This window comes from Calliphora vicina, chromosome X (genome assembly GCF_958450345.1).
Source record: "Calliphora vicina chromosome X, idCalVici1.1, whole genome shotgun sequence".
Taxonomy (NCBI): domain Eukaryota; kingdom Metazoa; phylum Arthropoda; class Insecta; order Diptera; family Calliphoridae; genus Calliphora; species Calliphora vicina.
The window spans coordinates 3,579,688-3,591,811 of NC_088785.1; positions in this window are offsets into that span (position 1 = coordinate 3,579,688).

Sequence of the window (12,124 nt, forward strand, 5' to 3'; positions counted from 1 at the left end):
ACCTTTCATTTTATTAAACAGCTTGGGGAAAGTGGGGCTACATTTTTTTTGTCTATGGAAAATCAAAAATAAAATAATTTTTAGAGATTTATAGATTTGGGCATATCTTCTTAACGGTTTATGATATCCCCATAATTTTTTTCATTTATGGAGAAATGTTATATTTTTAAAATATGTTAAAGGTAAATGGTATTATTAGGGAAATTATACATATATAAACCACTGAATTGCGTGAAAACACCCTTGCATGGACTTTACTTAAATTTTTTAAAAATAAAATAAAATTTTTCTTAAAACTATAAGTGTACATTTCATCTTTAAACATTTCTCTACAAAACTGCATCATTTGATTTCTGAAATTGAGTGTTTGAAAATTTTACTATTTGACACCAAAATCCCTATGTGTGCCGCAGGGAACAAGAGATTCGAGAAAATTGCCAATTTTGTTTTAAAACTCAGTCTTCCGTGGTCTAATGCGGACGTTGAACGTGTGTTCAGTCAAATATACATCGTAAGGACAAATATCGCTGGCTTAACATGCAAAGGCTCTAAGTCCACTTTTTTAGAAATTGAGATTTTAATGCAGTAATGTACAATAAGTAAAAATACATTGACTACAAAGAAACAAATTGGAGTTATCTCGCTTTTTGTTGTTGTTTTGTAGTGATGAGCAAAAGCGCTTAGTCCAATTTATCACAAGAAAAAGCACTAAGTCCCCATAAAAAGTACAGTTTAACCATTTCTTACTTGTTCAATGACATGTATTAAAACAAGTAAGAAAAAATTGTCGGTCAAGCCCAACAATTTAATACCCTACACTAAGTAAATGAGCAAAATTATTTTTCTTTTAAAATTTAAAAAAGTTATTTTCGGAAGAGGGTCTTATTTGAGATCTATGACTAATTAAGGACCGATCGCCATCAAAGTTATTTGCGTTGAATTTTATGTGTATACCAACATTTTTAAGAGTTTTATGCTCGTTAAAGTTATTTTTGGAAGCGGGCCCTATATGGGAGCTATGACTAATTATAGACCGATCGGCATGGAATTAGGTGACATGATTTCCATAGTATAATGTATTTCGGGAGGACATTTATATGGGAGCTAGGGGAAATAATGAACCGATTTCAGCTAGTTTCAATAGGCTACGTCCGGACGTAGCCAAGGACGCGTCCTTGGGCCTAATTAGTGTATATACCACATTTTATCGAAATGTCTTCAAAATTAATCGACTCATAAGTCTATCGGCATAATTTAAGGTGGGTGTTAGACTAATATTTTTGGAGCTCCTTTCCTTGATTAAACGCTTATTGGCCAAGTTATGAACGAATTTAGACATTGTGAGTTTTTATATAAAAAATTGATTTTTGGCCAGAAATATGACTGATCACAGATCGAGCTCCTTTTCTTGATTAAACGCATATTGGCCAAGTTATTAGCGAATTTAGTTATTTTGAGTTTTTATATAAAAAGATCGATTTTTGGCCAGAAATATGAGTGATCACAGATCGAGCTCCGTTTCTTGATTAAACGCTTATAAACGCTTATGGGCTAAGTGATCACAGATCAAGCCCCTTTTCTTGATTAAACGCTTATTGGCCAAGTTATTAACGAATTTAGAATGTAGACAACACTGAAATACATACTTTTAATTAGATTTTTAAAGTTTATGGAATCCCCTTATATTAAAAATGTGTTTGCATCCTCTAAATTATTGTTTTTGTATGACAGCGAATGAGTAATTTTATATTTTCTCGTTTTCGAATTTTAATTAATAATTTTAGTTTTATATTTTAATAAAGCAGTTAATAATAAGAGAAATTCACGTTCAAGCGTCATCACATTGGGAAGTAATGGAATCCACCGATTTGTACGTCATCAATTCGACAGCAATTTCAATCTTAAAATGCAATTCGCCGACATCAATGTTTTTCGCAGCCAATATAGCACGTTTGCTCAACCAATCGTGATTATTGTAATTTTGTGCAATGTTTGTAAACACCTTTCGGATGAGTTCGGATTTTGATTCGGTGAACTTTGTAAACGCAAATAGAAACACTCATCGTTTCTTGGATGGACCTAATGCGTCATTGGAAAATAAATGGGGGAAATTTCTTTGATTCCAATTCGGAGTAAGCAGCGTTCGGGCAAATTTATCATTCCGGCACATATAAAAAATTATGGTCAATGTTGTAGATGGCGGTCAATCAACTCATTGTAATACATTCTCCTCAGTAAAGTACACTCTTTGATCATTTTCCAGTTGTGCGGCTAAATGAACAACAGTTTTATATCTTTCATGAATGGCAAATGAAAAATGCGCCAAATGGTTTCGCCATGTCACTACCTTTGGTCACATATTTACAGATGCATTTGATAAGTGGGCGTATTAGTGGGCGTAAAAAACTTTTGGACTATTGCGAACATTTAAAAAAATAGCCAAATCGGTCCAGGCGTTCTGCGATTTTAGATATATCGAACATAAGTGGGTGTGGTAAATTTTTCTTACGAATTTTACTACGAATATTCATTTTATTGGTAAGTCTTGCTCTTATAAAAATTATTCAGTTATAATATCTATTGAATTTTTCAATCTTTGCATTACGATCGACGTATTTGTGTAGATACTTATATAAATTGAAGATTTATGACCGATAAAGTCCAATTTCGGGAGGACATTTGTATGGGGGCTAAGTGAAATAATGGACCGATTTCAGCCAGTTTCAATAGGCTTGGTCCTTGGGAAAAACTATATCTACCAATTTGTATAGAAATATCTTCAAAATTGCGACCTGTACTTTGTGCACAAGGTTTGCATGGACTGACTACCAGCCAGCCAGTCAGACGGACGGACATCGTTTAACCGACTCAGAAAGTGATTATAAGTTGATTGGTATACTTTAAGGTGGGTGTTAGATTAATATTTTTGGGCGTTACAAACATCTGCACAAAACGCATTATACCCTCCCCACTATGCACAGTGGTTCCGCCCATAGGCCAAAAATAAATAAAACGATCACAAAATATTTAGACAAAATGCAAAAATATTGTCTCTTAAATATCCAATCTTTTTAATGGCAAACCGGTTTTTACTGGAAATCTAACGGGACTTTTTAAAAATAAAATTGAAAGCATGAGCAAATATTCATTTGCAAAGCGCAGCTGAACGCTGGAAGAATAATTCAAAGCAAAAGTGCACTTCAAAACGGTCTTGCAATTGCTGTAGTCTACAAAATTAAATTATTTTCAATGGATTTTGAAGTTAAAGGTATTTATTTTATGTTTAGAAAATAATAAAAACTAACTTGTGTTGTAATTCTTGTGAAATTAATGTTTTAATTAACCTATATGTTTGTTACTTTTTTTGTAAAACTTCTTTATGTTTACTTAAAGTTTTAGTTGTGTTCCCCCAAGATTCCCCCATAGGTTTCTTTTTCATTGTATTAATCTGATTCTTTAGATAATAAAAGTGCTGAAGTTAGTTGCGGAAATTTGCGGATGGGCGTGTAAACTGTAATATGCTAACCCGCCCCACAGAGGGATGGCTTCATACATATTTTTTCAAAAATTATAAGGAGTGGTTGTAGAGCTCTAAAATTTGGCACAGATAATTATATGGACCAAACTAAGAAACAAATAAAATTTTATCAAAATCGACCACGCCCAACGCCCACTACCCATACAATCCAAATAGATTTGTTCGCATAAAATTTTTCCTATTCAAGTGAAAGTCTAGAAATTTGGTACATACATATATTTTCTGAAACAAAAGAAGAACGTATGCTAAGTGTTATTAAAATCGGCCATGCCCACCGCATACCGCCCATGCAATCCAAATGCAATACATTTTTGAGCAAAAATTATAAGGGGTGGTCGTAGAGCATTGAAATTTGGCACCGAGAATTATATGGACTAAATTAAAAAAAAAATTAAATTTTATCAAAAAAGTCCACGCCCACTGCCCATACAATACAAATTGATTTTTTCGCATAAAATTGTTTATATCCAATATATTCGTTTATTATTCCACAAAAAATGTTAAGTTTTCACCCTGTTCCGAAAACTATTCATTTTTTTAATCGAAACAAGACACAAACAAGACACCTTTCATTTTATTAAAAAAAGAGCTTGGGGGAAAGTGGGGCTACATTTTTTTCTCCATGGAAAATCAAAAATACAATAATAATTAGATTCTTACAGATTTGGGCATATCTTCTTAACGGTTTATGGTTTCCCCATAATTTTTTATTATTGATGTTGAAATGTTATATTTTTCAAATATGTTAAAGGTAAATGGTATTATTAGGAAAATTATACCACTGAATTGCGTGAAAATATAAGTAAATTTTTGCTTAACACCCTTGCATGGACTTTAGTTCAATTTTCTAAAAATAAAATAAATTTTTTCTTAAAACTATAAGTGTACATTTCATATATAAACATTTCTCTACATAATTGTATCATTTTAATGTTGAAATTAAGTGTTTGAAAAATTGTCTTTTTGACTCCAAAATCCCTCTATGCACCGTCTTATTTTTGCATCGGTACATAAAAATCTGATCCATGGAGCTGAAGTAAGCAAGCATGTAGTAGTGTCAATAGGTGAATTATCGGAGGAAGCAGCTGAAGCGAAAAATAAGCATATAAAACAGTTTAGATTGCAACATACCCGAAAAATTTCGTGCAATGCTACAAATACTGAACTTTTAAATAGCCTGTTTTATGTTCAGATCCATTTATTTCTGGAGGACAAACTTACCAACAAAGAAAACAAGTAGTTTAAGTCAAGGAGTTTTAAATTTGATTAATATTTGATATATGTATATTAATGTCTTATTTTACCTTACTTATTAATTATATAACTTTTTAATTTAGTTTTTTTTTCCAGTGTATAATTCAAATGAATTAAAATGGAATAAAAATTTACTTAAATTGTTTAAAACAAACGAATTTTCATACTGAAATATTTTATTTCAAAAATTCATAAAACAAATCTAAAAGCCAATTAACCCTTTAAAGATCAAAGGGCTACTGTGGTTACAGTTGTTAATATTTTTTCTTAAAAATTTGCAAACTTTATGTTCTTCGGTCATGCTATGAGGTGACAAATTTTGAAGACCCTATCTTTTTTAGTTTTGGAGATATTGATTATTGACCGCTTGTTCATATAAGGGAAACCACTGTGCTATGGTGGATTTAAATAATTTTTTAAAAAATATTTTTTTTTAATGGAAAAACAAACATTTTTGATAAAATGATTCAAGTCAATGAAATATTTAATTAAAATTAGCGTAAAATCCGACAAAAAAAATTTTTGGTTTAATAAAATTTTTAATCAAAATTTCTTTTAATTACAAATATAACAAATTTCATAATCTAACCAACAAATTATTTTATAAGTAAAAATTCAACAAAAATGTTTATTAGTTGAAAACAAAAAATTTTGTTGGGTATTAAAAAATTGTAAGATTAATTTTGTGGTTGACTTGATTAATTTTTTTTTGTCGACTGTAAAATGACAAAAACAAAAAAAAAGTTACACAATTCGTAGTCAATAAGACAAAAAGATTTATAGGCTAGAAATTGAATAATTTTGGATTCAGATCTGCGAATTTTGTAGTCAAATATGATTTTTATTTTTTTCTGTGTTTCTTACGACTAATAAGGCAGAACTTAAAATTGTTTAATAAAAATTTAAAATTTAAACATTTTTTGCTTCATTATCAAATAATATAAGGCCTTTATTATATTTTTCATATACATAGTATCTTCTATTTTTAAATAACGTTAAAATATTACTCTTTCTATATAATAACACTGGTCAACAGTTTTTGTCATTAAGTTTATCATTCCGTTTGTAATTTCCACAATATAATTTTCCGACCCTATAAAGTATTTTGGATCCTTATAGATAGAGGAGTCAATTAAGCCATGTCAGTATGTCTGTCCGTCCGTCTGTTGAAATCAATTTTCTGAAGACCCCAGATATCTTCTGGATCCAAATCTTCAATAATTCTTTCATGCTTTCGAGAAGTTTCCTATTTAAAATCAGCAAAATCGGTCCACAAATGGCTGAGATATGAGGAAAAAACCAGGACAAGCTCGATTTTTTACCTATATCTGGATTAATAAGTCATTAATATAGACAATATCAATATATTTGAAATATCTATCATAGAATGATAGATATTTCAAAGACCTTTGCAACGACGTATATAAGACCATAGTAAGTTGGACCTACAGTGGGTCAAAAAAAAATATTTTTTAACCCGAATTTTTTTTCACTAAAAAAAAAAATTTTAAAATAACAATTCTAAAAATTTTGTTTTCTAAAAAATGAAAAAAACAACTTTGGAAAAAAAATTTCGTTTACATAAAAATATTTAAAATTAAATTGGAAATTTTTCTTTCAAATATAAAAAGCCATCACCACTCCTATCCATAGCTTTCACAAAGTTTTTCATGAGCCCAAGCTTTATGTGAAGGTGGTAAAAATAAATTGCCAGGCTACACTAATGAAGTATTTTCAATATTTGATTGTCCTAGAGTAAGAGATTTCCTTGTTGACCAGTATTTCTGAACATAATAATCACTAGTCCTTAAAACCAGAAAATACAAGTCAGCTCTTCTAATATTGAATGTAAAAATGAAACTTAAAAACGGTCAATCTAAAATTTTATGGGTAGAAGAATGAATGCTGGATATGTAAAAAATCATTATTCAATTACATAGCTTTTTGCTATTGCTTTTATTCTTTTTTTCAGCTTGTACATTAGTGTGTCCCAAAAAGTTTTTATTTTTATATTTTCATGGGTGCTCAAATTTTGAGATTTTTTTAGATTTTTCGGAAGAGGTCGCTCAAGTCGAGTTTTTGTCAAGAATCGGGTTTGTCGGCCTTTTTTTTGAGTTTCCTTCATAACTTTGGCAAAACCCAAGATTTTCTTTACTTTTGAGGAAACATTTTAAAAGAAGAATATTCAAGCTTTATTTTTGTGTGCAAAAACTATTAGTTTTTCCAATGAATTGGCTCATTAAGGCGCCCTACAATATATTTTTTCGTAAATTTGCGTTATTTTGTAAATAACGCTTTATAACTTTTAAAATTTGTATGAAAATAAAAAATCCTAACAATGCATTTTGAAAGATCAATTAATTCTTAATAATATATGGAAAACAATTTTTGAATTTGCTATCTTAAATATCTTAGTCATGAACATATCTAAACCAAATTGAGCACAAATAAGTCTTATATAAGCTAAACTCGTGCCTACCAAATTTTGTGACCATCAGTCCATAATTAGTCATAGCTCCCATTTAAGGTCCACTTCCGAAAATCACTTTAACTAGCATAAATCTCTTAAAAATGTTCGTCTTCAAATAAAATTCAACACAAATATATTATACTAGCTGACCCGGTGGGCTTCGCCACCCCAATTAGAAGAAAGAAATAGTACTATCAAGTCTCACTTTGTGAATCTATTTGTAAATGTCTAATTTCATATTTCTGGGTCTATTATTATAGAAAATGCAAAATGTGTTCCTAATTTTAAATTTTTAGGTTATTATTATAAAATATTCAAAAAGTACCATTGCAATAAGGAAATAGTACCATTGATTATCACTTTTAAATTCGCATTCACTAAACCATAACCCGTTAAGTTTGAATTTTAGATTTGTATATCATTTCCTATATTATCAACTAATTTTGTTTCTATAATACTTAATATTTAATAAATTATCACAAAACCGAAACCTATCGGTTTTTAATTTTTTAAAACCGAAACTGCGGTTTTGAAATTCTTAGATTTTTTGGAAACTCTAGGTCCATTATTATAGAAAATTCAAAAAAGTACCATTAGAAAATATAAAAAGTACCAAAAATCCCCCACTTGTGGTTTCCCACTCACTCGGGTCCATATAAGCTAAATTTCATGGCTTATAGAAAATTCAAAAAAGTACCATTAGAATATAGAAAAAGTACCAAAAAGTCCACACATGTGGTTTCCCACTCATTAGGTTCCATAAAAGCTTTATTTCATGTTTCTAGGTTCATTGGTGAAGAAATTACAAAAAGTACCATTCGAATAAAGAAAAAGTACCAAAAAGTCTCCCCCTAGAATTCTCACTCATTTAGGACCATATATGCTTAATTTCATGTTTCTAAGTTCATTGTTATAGAAAATTCAAAAAAGTACCATTAGAATAGAGAAAATGTACCAAAAAGTCTCCCCCTAGCATTTTCACTCACCTAGGACCATATATGCTTAATTTCATGTTTTTAAGTCCATTGTTATAGAAAATTCAAAAAAGTACCATTAGAATATAGAAAAGGTACCAAAAAACACACACTTGTGGTTTCCCACTCACTCGGTTTATTTATAAGCTTTTTTCTTGTTTCTAGGTTCATTGGTGAATAAATTACAAAAAGTACCATTTCAATTAGGAAAAAGTACCAAAAAGTCTCCCCCTAGAATTCTCACTCACTTAGGACCATATATGTTTAATTTCATGTTTCTAAGTCCATTGTTATAGAAATTTCAAAAAAGTACCATTAGAAGAACAAAAAAGTACCTATAGTTCAGTTCACACATTTTGGTACCTAAATATTATCCCCTATTCCTAACACTAACTTCACTCAGATACATATCAGCTAACTTTAATGTCGATAACTGAAATAATTTAAAATGTTAAAAAAGTACCTTTTCTTCCTTGAACACCCGTCAAGTTTGAAATTTAAAAATATTCCATTTTGCCAAAATTGTTTATGCTACAGTCATGTCTCAAAATATTAAAATCTGTGTTAATGTGCCCAAGAATAAATATGTTTTAAAAAAAGTACCAAACTGTTTACCCGGATTTGGCCCAATATACACCTTGGTACACGAGTTCCAAATAACACCCAGTTAGTTAATTTTTGTATGAATCCAGGAACCAACGTTAAAAAAATTATCAAAATTGGCTTAATAATTTCAAATATAATGCATTTTCCCGATTTTATCCCCTTTTTGATACCTTTTTTTATCCCCATTGAGGTGGTACAATTTTACTCAAATAAATTTCTGTAACGTGGTGGGAGCTCATAATAAAATATTCGTATGTCTATGTCAAATTATAGAAAAACATATTTTATGAAAAGTATCAAAAATAAACACAATTTTTATCCATTAAGGGTTCGAATTTCCAAAAAGTAACAAACTTGTATTTTTTATTTTTTGATAAGTAAAGAATACGATTTAAAATTTGATTCTATGTTTATTGGTTTAAAAGATACATAAAGTGCCAAAAAAAAGTACCAAAATACAGTTTTTACCCGTTTTCTCCCCTAAAAGTTTCAAATTTCGAAAAAGTACGAAACACCTGTCATCTTATTTTTTGAATGGAGTAACATGCAATTTTAAGCTTTTTTTGTATCTTTATTAGTTTTTAAGATATAAGGTTACCGAATTTACCCGTTTTTACCCTTTTTTACCCCCTAAACGAATTTCCTAAAATTCCTAAATTCGAATTTCCTAAAATCCCTTCTTATCGGATCGTTTTGGGGAGGGAGGAACCCACAGTTAAAATTTCATGATTCTAGCTTCAGTCGTTTGGGCTGTGCAATGATGAATCAGTCAGTCAGTCAGTCAGTGAGTCAGTAACGTTACTCTTTTATATACAGTGAATGTCACTTAAAATCGTACACCATCGTAGTCAAATTTTATTCATTAGTTTTAGAAAGTTTATGTTTTGGAAATATTTTAAAATGCTATTTTTTTTTGTGTGTGCTATTACCTATCAGCAAATTGGGTATAATTTTAATTGCCTTATCCACAAATAAAAAAATTGGGTAAGACTGTCAGTGCCCAGAATATCAACGCTTCATTTAAAATCGTAAAGGCACTAAAAAATAGCAAATGATACCCTACAAAGTATTAGGATTATTTAATATTAACATTTTTTTTTAATTTTTAAAGTTTTAATTATAATTTAATATAATTGTACGAATTTAAGTGAAATATGAATTTGGTGATGTTCTTTAATTTTCATCAAATTTTTTTAACGAATTGAGGTTTTGTTAACTTTTTTGTTGAAATACATATTTTTTGTTCCAATTAATAAAATTACTTTTAATTTTTTATATAGTCACCTATTATTGCCTGTATAATTTCATAATATTTAAAAAAAAATATGTTGTACGATTTTGATCGTTTGAACGATCGGTCCATAATTAGTCATAGCTCCCATACAATGCCCACTTCCGAAAACCATTTTAACGAGCACAAATCTCTTAAACATGTTGGTACATTTACGAAACATTATAATGTAGGGCACCTTAGTGAGCCAATTCATTGGAAAAACTAATAGTTTTTGCACACAACAATAAAGCTTGGACATTCTTCTTTTAAAAAGTTTCCTCAAAAGTAAAGAAAATCGTGGGATTTGACAAAGTTATGAAGAAAACTATAAAAAAGGCCGACAAACCCGATTTTTGGCAAAAACTCGACTTGAGCGACCTCTAAACCTCTTCCGAAAAATCTGAAAAAATCTCAAAATATGCATGAGCCCCAACAAAAATTTTTTTTGGGACACACTGTTGTACATCTGGGAGAATTTAAAATCATCACATATGGTGTTTGAATGCTGGTAGGTAGGTATTTCAAAATTAGTATGTACATTTCTTGTTACAAAATGTTGTTGACCAGAGTAATTAAATGATTTTATGTAAACATAAAATCGTCATTTTCGAATCAGCAAATCGCACTTTGCCATTTTTAAGGTCAAAAATGCCGATAAATTCCGGCATATCTGGCAACAGTGCCTTTCAGAGTTTTCAATATATATACATATATAAAAATTAAATGGTCCATGTATGTAATGGCATCACGTGAGAACGGCTGGAGCTACCGGGCGAAGCCCTGGCGGTCATGTAGTAAATAAATAAAAATTAAATCGACTGTAGACTGATTGGCCTATAGTCGTTAGGAGTATTTTGTTTAATTTAGAAATCGAGTCGCGATCTCAAGACACCTACCTTTTTGATCTGCAATAATAACAATGCGTCGTTATTATTGCAGATCAAAAAGGGTAATTCAATGATTTCGTTGTTTACATACGCTTTTGTGAATAAAAATAAGTAGTTTGTTAGTAGCAAGAAAACAAACAGTAGTTAGTTTGTAATAACAATAATAGCAACAACTTTTGTAATCACTTGAGCAAGTTGTAGTAGGTAATATTCGCCCTAAATAATCATCGCCAATGTTTGTAAAAGTTGGGAAAGGGGGTGAAGCGTGTTAAGTGTGTTTATTGTATGTTGTAAGTTACACGTTGACTTTGACTTTGGCGGCAAGAAATTAACCATCAACGTACGCCAGTTATACACTTCCTTATCCATTTCCAAAATACACATATGTACTATCCTATAAATACATGTTGAAATGAATGAATGAATACTACTTTATTACAATATATGTACATGCCATCACGTATTCGAAGGGTTGTTTGCTTTTGAGATAAGAATTCATGATGATTTCCCCTAAACAAATTAATTTGATTTAGTCGAGTAAATGTTATTAACGTACAATTTAATAGCGTTTTTTCTCTTCTTATTCTTGGACTTTGTGGCATGCTTATAATTATGAAATGAATATACAGTTGCCACACGGCTAACTAGATTAAAAATCCTGTAATCACACAAACACTATTCCCCAATATTTGAGTATGTACATGACCACCCAGCACACATATAAATGTGTAACATGAAATCATCAACCACGGAGAAATATTTTTTTAATGATTAGATTAAAAAAAAATTAAAAACTAAATAAAATTTTCTCCAATTGGACCAAAAATATTTAGTTTAGTCAGGAAAATATGTAAGTAAGTATTTAGTGGTGGTCAGTTCAAAAATCGTCAAAGGCCAAAAACCCTATTTAGCTGTTGTTTCCAGATTTAATTTTAGTTTAAAGCTTTTAACGTATTGTAAATTACATTTACATTACCACTATTCCAATTTATAATACATTTTTTACATATTACATATTTTTATATCAAAAATTATAAAATTCTAGGAACAAATCAAAGTCACAATAACAGTTTATAATATTTTTGTAAATATAACCTAAATATTTTAAAAATCTGCTTTTAT